Genomic DNA, 16,184 nt, shown 5'->3' on the forward strand with positions numbered 1-16,184 from the left:
CTGTCATTCTCAGGAGACAATGGGATTGGAGCGCCAAGGGGGAGAGTTCTCCATGCAGAATTTCCCTGCTTAATCCGCTCTTGTGCGCTGGCACCAAGTCAACAAAGGAAAGGAACCAAATTACCCGGGCGGCTTTGGCAGGCTGCACCACTGTCAGCGGGCCAGAAGTTAATTCCCTCATCTTCCCCCGTGCCACCAACTCAGGGGGCAGGTCTGGCCAGGCTGGCTTTCTGTGTAAGGCTGTCAGGTGGTGTGAAGGGGAAAGAACAGGCGGGCAGAGGGTGGTCCAATCGCCGGTGCAGCTTCACAGACAGACGGACGGACAGATGTCCTGTAGCAGCCCTGCCCCTCTCCCTGCCCCCAAAGCCTCAGTACCGGGTTCCGTCTGATGCACCAGGGGAAGGAGGAGGAGGGTACCTGATGCACAGCACATCTACAGTCCCCATATAAAAATGGGGAGTGGACCTTAACTTCAGTGGAGACAGGGCATAGGGACCTCAAATAGAGCAACTGGCAGTTCAGCCGGGCACCAAGATGGGCTGTCGTGGGGGTAATGGTACCCCATCACTGGGGAAGAGGGGGGACTGGCACCTGGGCTGCCCACCATGAAGCACTCCTTCTCCACCACAGCTTGGGTGGGGAAAGGGGTCAGGGAGCGAGTATTCAGTGAGCCTGCTCGGTGCACCAACCCACTTCATATGCTTCATCTCCTGGGACCCTCACAGAGGTCCCATCAGGCCTGTGACATTGGCCTCACCTAACAGATGTGGAAGCTGAGGTTCAAGAGTGAGCAACTTAGCCAGGGGCCTGGACTAGCCATTTGAACCCCGTTCTGCCCAAGCACAGGGCTGAGTCTATTTCAGAGACTGAAATACTACAGCAGAATTTCCAACATTAATAACCATACAATAAAAATTATTTTGTGTAATACTGCACTATAGGTCTACATACACAAAAGTTTACTGAAATGACGTGCACCTTACAGTGTGCAATGCACTTCGTTTTCTATTCTATTGTATACTCCTCTATTTATTTTTTTAATTTAATTTTTTCGGGGATGGAGTCTCACTCTGTCTCCCAGGCTAGAGTGCAATGGCACAATTTCAGCTCACTGCAACCTCTGCCTCCTGGGTTGAGGTGATTCTCCTGCCTCAGCCTCCTGAGTAGCTGGGATTACAGGTGCCTGCCACCACGCCTGGTTAATTTTTGTATTTTTAGTAGAGACGGGGTTTCACCTTGTTGCCCAGGCTGGTCTCAAACTCCTGACCTCAAGTGATCCACCTGCCTCGGCCTCCCAAAGTGCTGGGATTGCAGGTGTGAGCCACCACGCCTGGCCACTCCTCTGTATTTTTAAACGCAGAGGTTAATATATCAAATTGACATCAGGACCCACTAATGAGTTACACCCACAGTTGGAAAAACACTATGCTACCAGCCCAGGATATATCCTCTATGGAGGGATACTCTCCCAGCCAGCACTGCAGCCTGGCCCTCTTCTGACAGGCAGGGTGAGGGCACTCACTGTAATGTAACTGGGTGGCCACTTGTAGGGCTATATCTAATGTCTGAGCCTTGGTAGCGCCTACAAGCCCTTTCCTTCCCTTTCGCCTGACTTCTCGGGCCCACGTGGAGTCCTCCAGCTTCCTCTGATGCTCCTGTCCCCGTCAATCCTGCTTTCAGGAAGGATTTGCTGTTCTGCATGCTCCCCACACATACACCCCTCCAGGGACACTGCCTGCCCCAGATCACTTGTGGGGATCTAGAGGTATATTGTTTGGGGAGCTACCATGTACCCGCCTTAGTCCTGCTTTAATTCTGAACACCAGGCTGTGGCTTGCTGGTACTGCCCGGGTTGAGTGGAGTGGCACAGGCAAGTTCAAAGGGGCCCCTTTGCATAGACTCCCCTGACAGATAGCCTAGGGGGCGCCATTAAGGTAGAAGGTAGAGCAGGTGCTGACATGCAGTCACCCTGGGTGAAGGAGGATGAGGCTAACTAGACCCCCAGGGAGATTAGCTGGGACCGCACCATCCCCAGAAGTGTGGATCCACCCGAGGGCCACGTGGATCCTCAAGGAGTGAGGAGTAGACCTGAGCCACGTGGGCTTCCAGCAGTTCCCTGGGCCTGCTGGCACCAAGCTGGGCTGTCGTGGGGGTAATGGTACCCCATCACTGGGGAAGGGGAGGACTGGCGCCTGGGCTGCCCACCATGAAACACTCCTTCCCCACCACAGCTTGGGTGGGGAAAGGGTTCAGGGAGTGAATATTTCATGAGCCTGCTTGGTGCACCAAGCCACTTCATGTGCTTCATCTCCTGGGACCCTCACAGAGGTCCCTTCAGGCCTGTGACAGGGAGCCCATCTTGGTGCCAGCAGGCCCAGGGAACTGCTGGAAGCCCACGTGGCTCAGGGTCTACTCCCCACTCCTTGAGGATCCACGTGACCCTCCGGTGGATCCACACTTCTGGGGATGGTGCGGTCCCTGCTGATCCCCATGGCTTCCAGCAGTTCCCTAGTTGCTGTGGTCTGGAGAAGACATTACATGCTTACAGGTGTGCATTCCTACAGGGGCCAAGGGCAGGGCCAAGGGTCCTGGCAGAAGAGCTCAGCTTCAAGAAAAGGTCAGCCAGGACTTGCTTCAGAGCCCCACCATGAGCGAGGTCCCCCAGCTGCCTGAAGGATCCCCTGGGAACTCTGCTGTCGGTCAGAGGCTCCCACTCACCACCCCAGCACCAAAGACACAAAACCCAGGTGCATTCGTCTCAGAACAGAAGCTACGCTGTGCAGGGCAAGCCCTGAGGCTCTGCCACTCTGGTTGTGTGAGCCTGGGTGAGTCGGCTTTGCCCTTTGATCCTGTCTCCTCATCTTTTAAATGAGGAGGTTAAATTGATCCCTGTCACTTTAGGATGGGATTAGCACACAGATGCTTTATAAACCCTTGCTTACTATTCGAGCAATTTAAGGCAAGGCTAATACAGAGCGGTGACTGGATAGCAGACATTGTGCTGATTCTTCTTTAATCCTCATAACCCCCATTAGTATTTGGATGTGATTGAAGCCCAGAGAGGTAGATGACTCGCCCAGGTCACCAAGCCAACAGCAGCAGGGTGGGACATAAACCCAGGAGGCTCAGCTCCAGAGCCACAGCTTCTCCCTGCTGTGCGGCTCTGCCTCTGGGCAGCTGTCTATTTGCACTAGTCACCCTGCCTTATAGCTCTGGTTTCTGTGTCTGTCTCCTTCCCTGGACTCTAAATATCTTAAGGACAATGTCTTATTCATCTTCAAAGGAAGGAGCAGTCAGAGTCGAGCAGTGCATGGCACGTAAGAGGAGCCACCAGCATTTGCTAAATGCCACTGAATTCTTGATGTGCCACTGAATGGCTCATTCAAAAGGAATAATTTTGCCCAGAGATATGAAATATCTTACCAATTTCCCTGCTTTTCTGGAATTTGCTGCTCCCTGAAGAGGTCTCTGTCCTTCCTCAGGGATGGGGCTCCTCAACAGGGCCACCATGGAATTCCAGTTTTGTGGACACATTCTCAAGGAACCTGAGCTGATGCAGCCACACTACTCCACCCCAGAGAGTCCCAGTCTCCCCTCTGCCTGTCAGAAAACAGCCTTCCCTGCCTGGCACATTTGCCTTTCAGAGGCCTTGCGGGAGCAGCTCAGCCCACTCAGACCTCCCCTCTGTTGGAGCCCAGAGCCCTTAATATCCGTTACTCACTCGGTGAGGACTGCCCTTGCCTGGCACCTCTGCAAGGCAGCATGCCCTCCTAGAAGGGACTGCCCTGCCAGGATAGACTGTGGACTGTGGACTGTGATGGAGCGTGACCTGTACAGGCCCCAGATATCTAGACCATCCAGCCCCATGGAGATGTCACATCTGGAGTCTGCCTCCAGATTTTCACTCTCGTTCCCTTCCATGGCCTCTGTCGTCCCCAGCAGGATGACGGGCTCACCCTCTGTTCAGACATCGGGCTTCGTCTCTTCCCCAGGGACTGCTCTGACAATTCCTCCCCCAGACACAAACCTTCTTTCAGCAGCGCTGAGACTCTAAGCCCCTCTCCCCTTCAGCCAAGAGCCATTGTATCAGCTGTGATTTATGTAAAGGCTTTTGTTGGACTCCTGGTTTTGACAGTCTCTGTGTTTTCGAATGGTAATAATTACGGGGCCTTTCATCCTTTATTTACGGGATTGCTCTGGGGGTAGAGAGGCCTGGTGTTGGGGGAGGGAGGCTGGGGAGGGCAGACTTGTTTTCTGAGCCTCAGAAGCAAAGGAGTAGGGGTCCTTTGGAAGTTATAAATAGCAGTTCCCAAGAATAAAGAAGTCACCTCTCCAGGCTAAGGGAGCTCACAGAGGACAAAGGATGCCAAGAGCTGGGAACACCAGGCTTCTTCAAGACTGACAGGGCTAAACGGGAGTTTCCAGGGCCCGGCCTCTTGTTTTCAAGAAGCTGATTTTTGTCTGAACTCAAGTCTCTGGCTGAGGTGAAGGGAAGCAACTTAATTTCCATCGGCTAGCCAGTTGTGAGTCTCTTCTTCCATCACGAACTCTGATTGTTAGGAAGTGCTTCCTAAAATCGAGTGGAAGCCAACCTCTCATCCGGGTGCTCATCCAAGGCCCAGATGCTCCTCAATGTTTCCCAGCCTCCCTTGCAGCTGGGATGGGTCATGTGGCTGGTTCTGGATAATGGGATGGGTGGAAGTGATATGTGCCACTTCCAGGTCGGGCTTAACATCATCTCATGTGTTTCTCCAGCTATCTCTTCCCTTCACTGGGAAGGGAGGAAGCCATTTCTGATGGCAATGCTTAAAGCAACATGACTGAGGCTAACTGCATGACCATCGCCCAACTTTAACATGAGCAACAAATGAACCTGCTTTGTGCTTAGCCACCAGGATTTCACGGTTTATTCGTTCCTGCAGCAGAGCTAGTCCTGTCTGACTAGCCCCAGCTATTGCTCTGAGGTTCCTGGACACATGGATGACTAAGACTGGCTTCTGCCCTCGATGGGCTCAGTCTGACAGAGGAGACAGTCACATGACATAGTAGTCCAGAGGCTGCCATTGCCAGAGGCCGGACCGTACCGGCACAGAGAAGGGTCCTTACCTGACTTGGAGGGCCCAGGGGTGCTTCCTGGAAAGAGGCAGCATGTGGAATGCCTTGGGGAATGGTGCAGGTCTTGGCCAGCGGAGCAGAGCTGGGGAAGATTTTGAGCAGGGGAACAGCACAGAAAAGGCAGGGAGGGGAGACGCACCAGTGTCATGGAAGATGCTGTTCACTGCTCAATGTTGGTCCTCCCTGGAGCAGGGTTAAACCCAGTCTCAACTGCCCACAGGCTTTGTCGAGAGAAGAAACAGCTACCCTCCCTACCATGATCAGAGCAGGCTTTTGTGGGGAGCTAGAGTTTAGATCACAAGGAGGACGTGGATCATAGGAAAGATGTGCAACACAGGGAGGATGTGGATCATGGGGTGGATGTGGATCATGCAGAGGATGTGGATCATGGGGAGGATGTGGATCATGGGGTGGATGTAAATCATGGGGTGGATGTGGATCACGAGGTGGATGTGGATCACGGGGAGGATGTGGATCATGGGGAAGATGTAAATCATGGGGTGGATGTGGATCATGGGGAGGATGTGGATCATGGGGAAGATATAGATCATGGGGTGGATGTGGATCATGGGGAGGATGTGGATCATGGGGAGGATGTAAATCATGGGGTGGATGTGGATCATGGGGAGGATGTGGATCATGGGGAGGATGTGGATCATGGGGAGGATGTAAATCATGGGGTGGATGTGGATCATGGGGAGGATGTGGATCATGGGGAGGATGTGGATCATGGGGAGGATGTAAATCATGGGGTGGATGTGGATCATGGGGAGGATGTGGATCATGGGGAGGATGTGGATCATGGGGAGGATGTGGATCATGGGGAGGATGTAAATCATGGGGTGGATGTGGATCATGGGGAGGATGTGGATCATGGGGAGGATGTGGATCATGGGGAAGATGTAAATCATGGGGTGGATGTGGATCACAGGGAGGATATGGATCACGGGGAGAATGTGGATCATGGGGAAGATGTAAATCATGGGGTGGATGTGGATCATAAGGAGGATGTGGATCATGGGGAGGATGTGGATCACGGGGAGGAATTGGATCATGGGGAGGAAGTGGATCATGGGGAGGATGTGGATCATGGGGTGGACATGGATCACGGGGTGGATGTGGATCACGGATTGGACATGGGGCACAGGGAGGAGGGGGAGCATGGAGAGGATGTGGATCATGGAATAGATGTGGATCACTGGTGATTGTGGATCATGGGGAGGATGTTGAGCAAAACATGGATGTAGGTCACAGGGACAACATGGACCACAGGATGGGCAAGGATCATGGAGAGGACATGGATCACCGGGAGGCTGAGGATCATGGAGAGGACATGGATCACCGGGAGGCTGAGGATCATGGAGAGGACATGGATCACCGGGAGGATGTGGATCATGGAGAGGACATGGATCACCAGGAGGCTGAGGATCATGGAGAGGACATGGATCACCGGGAGGCTGAGGATCATGGAGAGGACATGGATCACCGGGAGGCTGAGGATCATGGAGAGGACATGGATCACCGGGAGGATGAGGATCATGGGGAGGACATGGATCACAGGGAGGCTGAGGATCATGGAGAGGACATGGATCACCGGGAGGATGAGGATCACAGGGAGGCTGAGGATAATGGGGAGGACATGGATCACAGGGTGGATGAGGATCATGGAGAGGACATGGATCACCGGGAGGATGAGGATCACAGGGAGGCTGAGGATCATGGAGAGGACATGGATCACCGGGAGGATGTGGATCACCGGGAGGATGAGGATCATGGAGAGGACATGGATCACCGGGAGGCTGAGGATCATGGAGAGGACATGGATCACCGGGAGGATGTGGATCATGGAGAGGACATGGATCACCGGGAGGATGTGGATCATGGAGAGGACATGGATCACCGGGAGGCTGAGGATCATGGAGAGGACATGGATCACCGGGAGGCTGAGGATCATGGAGAGGACATGGATCACCGGGAGGATGTGGATCATGGAGAGGACATGGATCACCGGGAGGATGAGCATCATGGAGAGGACATGGATCACCGGGAGGATGAGGATCACAGGGAGGCTGAGGATCATGGAGAGGACATGGATCACCGGGAGGATGTGGATCACCGGGAGGATGAGGATCATGGAGAGGACATGGATCACTGGGAGGCTGAGGATCATGGAGAGGACATGGATCACCGGGAGGATGTGGATCATGGAGAGGACATGGATCACCGGGAGGATGAGGATCATGGGGAGGACATGGATCACCGGGAGGATGTGGATCACCGGGAGGCTGAGGATCATGGAGAGGACATGGATCACCGGGAGGCTGAGGATCATGGAGAGGACATGGATCACAGGGTGGATGAGGATCATGGAGAGGACATGGATCACAGGGTGGATGAGGATCATGGAGAGGACATGGATCACCGGGAGGCTGAGGATCATGGAGAGGACATGGATCACCGGGAGGCTGAGGATCATGGAGAGGACATGGATCACCGGGAGGCTGAGGATCATGGAGAGGACATGGATCACCGGGAGGATGAGGATCATGGGGATGTGAGGACCACAGGGTGCATGAGGGTCTCAGGGTTGGCATGGATTTTGGGAAGAATATGCAGCACAGGGAGGATGTGGGTCTCAGCAAGGGCCTGAGAGCCCCTCCTGGTGGTGGACGATGGGCCCTGAGGGCCTCTGCTGGTGGTGGACTGTGAGGTGGCTCCAGGAAACTGACTTTTGCTAACATGGGTTTCAGGACCTCATTCAGGAAGTCTAATGATAAAACAAATCATTCGATGCACCTAAGGATCAGAGACTACGGCTTTTCATCCTACCCCCAGCCTTGTGCTCTTTTTTCTTCTTTACCTAGGAAAGCCGGTGCAGATTTACAATAGAGCATGAGGCTGGAAGAAAGCCAGACCTGGATGAAGCTCCCAGCTGTGCCCGGTGTGAGCTCTTTGGCTTCTGAAGTCACTTAGCATCTTGTTTGGAGCCTTTGAGTCCTCTCTGTGAAATGGGGCCTATAAACTCTACCTTAAAAGTTTGTTGGCCAGACACAGTGGCTCACACCTGTAATTCCAGCACTTTGGGAGGCTGAGGCAGGAAGATTGTTTCATCCCAGGAGTTTGAAACCAGCTTGGGCAACATAGTGAGACTCCATCTCTTCAAAAAATAAAAATTTAGCTGGCCAGGTGCGGTGGCTCAAGCCTGTAATCCCAGCACTTTGGGAGGCCAAGGCGGGTGGATCACGAGGTCAGGAGATCGAGACCATCCTGCCTAACACGGTGAAACCCCGTCTCTACTAAAAATACAAAAAAATTAGCCGGGCATGGTGGCAGGCACCTGTAGTCCCAGCTACTCGGGAGGCTGAGGCAGGAGAATGGCGTGAACCCAGGAGGCGAAGCTTGCAGTGAGCCGAGATTGGGCCACTGCACTCCAGCCTGGGCGACACAGCGAGACTCCGTCTCAAAACAACCAAAAAGAAAAAAAATTAGCTGAGTATAGTGGCACAAACCTGTAGTCCCAGCTACTCAGGAGGCTGAGGTGGGAAGATAACTTGAGCCTGGGAGATCAAGGCTGCAGGGAGCCGTGATGGCGCCACTGCACTCCATTCTGGGTGACAGGGCAAGACCTTGTCTCAAAAAAAAAAAAAAATGGAAAATGAAGAAAGTTTGTTGCAAGACATCTTGCATCCTGTCAGGCAGTGACAGGTTTAGCACAGTACCTGGCAGATGGGATCCTCAACATTTGTTGGTCACTATTATTTACTGTCACCCAGACTGGAGCACAGTGTTGCAATCTCAGCTCACTGCAACCTACATCTCCTGGGTTCAAGCAATTCTCCTGCCTCAGCCTCCCAAGTAGCTGGGACTACAGGTGCCAGTCACCACGCCTGGCTAATTTTTTTTTTTTTTTTTTTTTTGTATTTTTAGTAGAGACAGGGTTTCACTATGTTTGCCAGGCTGGTCTCGAACTCCTGACCTCACGATCTGCCCACCCCGGCCCCCCAAAGTGCTGGGATTACAGGCATGAGCCACCGCACCCAGCCATCTTTGTTATTATTGAACACATAACTCATATATGATATGAAATATCCATAAGAGAAAAGGGCTTATCTGGAAAGTGTTATCTAAAGATGCAGTCTTAGCCCATAGATGCCCCCACCAGCAGGCCAGTTGGCACCTGGGTACTGGGTGAGCCCCACAGACCCAAGGCCCTCCTGGGCGGTGGTGGAGTTACAGAAGACAGGCGGCAAAGACACTGCGGCCTAGGGGCATGACTCCCAGTGAAAGCACAAGTGATGCTTGTCGGGACATTTACAAGCCACTGCTTGTTCTGTGTAGCAGGCACTGAGCCTCTGGACAGGGGAGAGAAGGCAGTGCCCATGACTTGCCATGCCCTGAACTTAGATGATCTCGTTTACTCCTCACAACAAACCTGTGAGAAAGTGTCAGTACCCCCACCTTACCAATGGGGAAGCTTAGGCCCAGAGACGGCAAGCAATTTGCTCACAATCACACAGCTGGTATGGATTTAAACTCCCACCTTAGCCTTAGCATGCCTCCAGGACCCCTGCAATTCCCTCTTACCCTGAACATGGTCCTGGGGGACCCCATCTTAGCATGTGCAAAACTGAACAGGGTGAGAGCCCTGCCACACTTGACCTTGCATTTAATAATAACAATGAGGGGGGAGGGGGGAGGAGGGAGGCAGTGGAACAGAAGGAGGAGGGAGAACATTATCAACATTTAGCACTCACCGGTCCTGGTACTTGCTCAGGACTTTCATTGAGCAAGTAAAGGACCCACCCCCGCACCACCAGCACCCCAAGAGGGTCTTGGGTCTGAGGAGCTGACCGATCCCCTCATTCAATCCTCACAGCCCTACCGAGAAGCACTCTCATTATCCCTCCCGTACAGGTGAGGAAACAGAGGCTCAGAGACGTTAAGTAACTTTCCCCAGATTTAGCATCTAGCTGAGGAGCAAAGCTGGATTTGAGCCAATGTCTGCCTGACACTACAGAGCTCTAGCTTTTGTCCACTCCTACCTCTGAACTGCCTAAGGAAAAGGCCAAATGCACCAGTATACTCTAGAGAGAAAACTTGGTGGGGGCAAATCAGGGAAGACTAGTAAATGTATGGCAGGAGGACAGCCTGAAGAGGGCGCAGGGCTCCCCGAGGCTCCCTGCTGGCTGGGCTGCTGGTGAATAGATGGAGAAAGCTATGAGCCAATATGGCCTAGACGAACCCAGGGACTCTGGAGAAAGCCGTAGGCCACTTCAGATCCTTTATATACCCACTGAGCTCCTCACACAAGCACCACGAGTTACAACTGTGTAAAGTGCAAGTTGTGACTATTCTATGTTAAAGATGAGGACCAAAATTACTTACATGACTTACTCAAGGTCAGGCAGAGATAGTTGCTCTCTCTCCTCTGTTCCCATAACTCCTTGTGTACATTTCTATCGTTCTTTTTTTCTTTTTCTTTCTTTTTTTTTTTTTTTTTGAGTCGGAATCTCAGCTCTGTCACCCAGGCTGGAGTGCAGTGGCACCCTCACTGCAGCCTCGAACTCCTGCCTCAGCCTCCCAAGTAGCTGGGACTACAGGCATGTGCCACCATGTTTGGCTGATTTTTTAAATTTTTTTGTAGAGATGGGCATCTGGCTTTGTTGCCCAGGATGGTCTCAAACTGCTAGCCTCAAGCCATCCTCCCACCTCAGCCTCCCAAGTAACTGAGATTACGGGCATGAGTCACTGCACCTGCCTGGTTTCATACTTTTTTTTGAGATGGAGTTTTGCTCTTGTTGCCCAGGCTGGAGTGCAATGGTGCGAAGTCGGCTCACTGCAACCTCTGCCTCCCGGGTTCAAGCAATTCTCCTGTCTCAGCCTCCCGAGTAGCTGGGATTACAGGCACATGCCACCAAGCCCGGCTAATTTTTGTATTTTTAGTAGAGATGGGGTTTCATCATATTAGTTGGTATCGAACTCCTGACCTCAGGTGATCTGCCTGCCTTGGCCTCCCAAAGTGCTGGGACTACAGGCATGAACCACCGCCTGGCCCTGGTTTCATATTTCATTGTCTGTTTTCTCTAGAAGACTATGAGCCCCTCAAGAAGGAGGCCAGTATCTTTGTCATCGCTGAGTTCTAACCTCTGAACACAATGCTAGAAACATAGTAGGTAAGTAAATGAAGGAATGGAGTGAAAATTGAACTCTGATCCTCCGTCTTCTGTCCTCCCTCCCTCCCCTTGACCAAGGTATCAAACATGCAGGTTTCGCTCCCAGAAGAATTACTGCTTTCGTGATACAGGCACCACTGTTAATAAAAGGTATCTAGTGTTCAAGACAGTTCTGCCTTCTCGTTTTATATGTGGGGCAGCGGGGACTTGGAGAGAGGAAAGGAGTTGCCTCAAAAGCTAGTGGTCCAGCTGGAGTAAGGGGACATCTCTGACCCTGCCACACTACTTGTGTGACCCCGTATCAGTGGCCTACCTTCTCTGTGTCTTGGTAGCTCCCCCTATAAAATAGACTCTACCTTCCTCACTGCAGCAGTAGGGAAGTGTCATTGAGGTCCTTTTGGAGCAGAACCATGCCGATTTCCTGGAGTCAGCTAACTCTGGGCAGAGCCCACCCTTCTGGGTCCCAGGGACTCCATCTGTGTGTATCACCCTCATTTCTCTTTGGCACTGAGAAGCTGGTACTGTCTCAGGGCATGGAGGCCTCTGAGCTCCTTGGTAGAAGAAAGATGAAGCATGCCCAGCTCTCCTGGCGTATTTCTTTCCTTGAAATTCAAATAATGCTATTTTCCCCCCTCCTTTTCCTCCAAGGTGACTTGGTGATTGGACTGTGAATATGGATTTTCTATGATGTTTAAGATTTACCATAAAAATCTACATGAATTGGAGATACTATTATTAGACTAAAAGCAAAGAGGCTCATTTCTTTCGGTCAGAGGGAGTGAGATCAGAGGCTTTTCTGCTCTCTAGGCTAAAAGGTACACCTTCCCAGAAAGATGAGAGCCGGTGACGGTTCCAACAAACGTCTCCTATGAATTTACTAAAAAACAAATTATCCATCTTGAAGGAATGAAGGGATCATTTGAATGCACTCCTGCTTCTGAGGCTGGAGCAATTTTTCCTACCTCATGTCTGTGCACCGTCGTCTCTGATGGGGCAGCCTCTGTCTGAGATCAGAATTAATTAAACTGTGCTTAGTTCACGCTTTTCGTGCCGTTAGAGTCGGAGAGCTGTTTGAAATAGGATTCCTGCTGATGAATGGGTCTGTACAATTATCGGTGACAATATGGTGCATACCCTGAGTCCTGGGCTGAGCGTGGAGGCCCTTCCCGGCAGGGAGGTGAGCCAGGCTTTGGGACAGAAACCTGTGTTCTCCCCAAAGACGGCATGGTTATTTTCTAAAAGACAAGCCCTTTTATGATTTTTTTTTTTAATAGCAGGAAAGATGGCTACAGCTCTCTGTTGGTAGGAAAGACGGTGAGTGTGGTGTTCTGAGAGCCAGCCTTGTAGTCACACCGACCTGGGCTCAGAGCCTGCCTTTCTAAGTATAGAGCTATGAGCTGCCTCATAGCCTTTCTGAGCCTCAGTTTCCTTTTCTGTAAAATGATAATGACACCCACGGTGCAGATTGGCCCTAAGACCAGTCATTATCGGGGAGGGGAGGCATCCAGCACCATGGCCGAGGATTAGAGGGCGCTCAGTCAGGTCTCCATTGCGTATTTTGACATCTCTAATTTGAAGTTGCCGAGGTTTGAGTGTGGCTGCCCCATGACATCAGACTGCAGAAGCAGTTCTGAGAACTCCCTTCCTGCTTAATGAATGAAGACAGATTCTAACAGCTGGGGCCAGACAAAGGAACATGTGTCAGGCTCCGGAAGCTAGTTTCCAAAAGCACCCAGGGAGCAGGGAGGAATCTGGGTGAAGGGCAGGGCGGAGCGGCCGGACTGCGTGGGCCTACGCCGCTGCTTCCGCTTCCCAGAATTCCTAGGCCTGCATCAGTTCTGCCGGATCCGCCTTCTTCCAGAGCAGTTATGAGCCCAAACAGAAGAATCTACAAGCTTTCTTTTCCAAGCAGAGAAAGAGACTCCTAGCTTCATGAACAGCTTTCTTCACATGCCTCTCCATCACTGGAAGGGGGTGATAGCACCGCTTCAGATATTCCACTCGGAGACGGTCAACTCTTGATCCTACAATCACACTTAGCAATACAGCAAGGATGTTCAAAATATCAATATGGAAGAGAATAATAGCTTTCTCAGAAACTATTGCTTGTGATATCCGAAAGACGATTAAAGATGTATAAAATGCCCATGCCTCTTCAACAGAGAAAATCGGAAATTCAGACCAGCAATATCAGAATACCCTGCCAGGTACTTAAGGCACACAAGAATTGTCCTCACTTACTAGCTGTATGTTTATGAAAAAAAAACACTTAGCTTCTCTGAGTTGTAGTTCTTACATCTCTAAAATGAGCTCTTGTAAGGATAAAATGCAAATAAATACAGTTATGTATCAGTTGACTATGGGGATACATTCTGAAATAAGCATCCTTAGGCAATTTTATCATTGTGCAAATATCATGGAATGTACTTACACAAACCTAGATGGTAAGTATCATTGCTACACACCTAAACTATATGGCATAGCCATTGTTCCTAGGCCACAAACCTGTGCAACATGCAACTATATTGAATACTGTAGGCAATCATAACACAATGCTAAATATTGTGTGTATCTAAATGTGTCTAAATATAGAAAAGGTACAGTTGAAATACGATGTGATAATCTTATGGTACCACTGTCATATAGTCAGACCATTGTTGACCAAAACAATGCTATGTACTGCATGGCTGTATGTAAAATGACCAGCACTCTGCTGGATACAGCCTTCTTTAAATGTGCTCCTAGTGACGGAATTCATCTTTGCCATCAACGACAAACACTTCTAGCACTTATGAATTGGAGGTTTACAATTCTGTTATGTAAAGTCTAACCAAGCAAAAGAGATTTGTAGAGGCAGCAAGAGGGGCGGTAAAGAATGGTAGACATGGCGTCCACCTAACAACTCCACATGGACTCTTAGTCCAGTGAATTTTTGAAATAGATGCATCTTAAGCATCTATTTTTTGTGGAATCAATATAAGTGGCACAATTTGTTCACCAAGATAGACAAAGGTATATAAAAGTGTTGCTGGTTTTGTTTATTTTTCTGTCTGGACAAGTGTCTAGGCAAGACATGCTCCCTACTTTGCCACAAAATGAAAATGTGGGGCCCCTTGTTCAAAAAGAAAGAATTTCAAGACAGTAACAAGAAAGCATTAAGCAAAATAGGGTTCTCTTCTCCAAGGACAAGGCCTTTGTGAGCTTAGGGCCCTGCGACATCGCTGGTTTACTGGTTTACTCTTATAAAGCCAGTCCTGAGTGTGGGACTTGGAGGAGGTGACAGTGCTATAAGGAGAAAAAAAACCTGCTCAGAGGCCATCTCTGAACCACTGAGTTCAGAGAAGTGTGGTCACATTACCCAAAGTCACCACCTTAATCAAACTTACCACTCTTGGACACGCTATAATATTTATTTGTTTACTGACTGTACTCTAGAATGTAAAAGACTTTGCTGCCTTATACAGCATGGCATAATACATTACATGTATAGGTGTACCTAACATGTAATAGGTGCTCAATAAACGTTTGTCGCACGATAATGTAAAAGCAAAGACCAAGCCTGGAACATTTCACCTAGTGTAGGATGCTAGCACCTCTTTGGGGTTCTGATGCTGATGTTCTCTGACAGAGCAATGAGTAGCAGGTAGAAAGTACACCAGTTTCGGAAATGGGAAAACCTCATTTGAAAACCTCAAGGTGAAAAGATGCAACCTACAGACACAAGCCACAGTTGAGGTTTTCCCATTTCCCAAACTGAGTGAGTCACAATCTCACTCCATTCTATTTCTCTGAATAGTGTATCTGTGCTGGTACCATGTCTAATCAAAATTAGATTTTCTCTGAGTCACAAAGACCTGAAAAATAGCGCCTGAAAAAATAGACATTAATCTGCTCACAGGAACTATAAACAGTAAGACAATAGACATTAAAATCAAAAGGATGATCCAGAAAATAAAAATTGACAAATTGGACTTCCTCAAAGATAAAAACTTTTGCTCTGCAAGCCAGGTGTGGTGGCTCATGCCTGTAATCCCAAAGGCGAGGTGGGTGGATCACTTGAGGCCAGGAGTTCGAGACCAGCCTGGCCAACAGGGTGAAACCCTGCCTCTACTAAAAATACAAAAATTAGCCAGGTGTGGCAGTGCATGCTTGTAGTGCCAGCTACTTGCGCAGCTGAGGCACAAGAACCGCTTGACCCTGGGAGGCAGAGGTTGCAGTGAGCCAAGATCGTGCCACTGCACTCCAGGGTGGGAAACAGAGCGAGACCCTATCTCAAAAAAAAAAAAATAAAATGAAATAAAATACAATACAATAAAATAAAGTAAAATAAAATAAAATAATAAACAACAACAAAAAAACACCCAAAAGTTTTGCTCTGTGATAGAAACTATTACAAAAATGAAAGGCAAGTAATAGACTGGGAGAAAATATTTTTAAATCATGTATCTAACAAATGATTTGTATTTAGACTATATAAAAAATTCTCAAAACTCAAAGTAAGAAAACAATCTAATTTTAAAGTGAGCAAAAGAGCTAAACGGACATTTCACTAAAGATATATGGATGGCAAATAAGCACATGAAAAGATAATCTTCATTATTAGCCACCAGGGAAATGCAAATTAAAACCACGATGAGGTAACATACATACACACTAGAATGGATAAAATGCAAAATTCTGACAATATCAAAACCGACGAGGAGGCAAAGCAAATGGTTCTCTCATTCATTGCCAGTTGGGGTGTAAAATGATACAGGCACTCTGGAAAACAGTTTCACAGTTTCTTATAAAGTTAAATATACACTTACCATATGAACCAACCGTCCCATTCCTAGGTACTTACCCTAGAGAAATAAAAATGCAAATTCAGGCAAAAGTCTTTGAATGTCTCTAGTA

This window comes from Pongo pygmaeus, chromosome 12 (genome assembly GCF_028885625.2).
Source record: "Pongo pygmaeus isolate AG05252 chromosome 12, NHGRI_mPonPyg2-v2.0_pri, whole genome shotgun sequence".
NCBI classification, from domain to species: domain Eukaryota; kingdom Metazoa; phylum Chordata; class Mammalia; order Primates; family Hominidae; genus Pongo; species Pongo pygmaeus.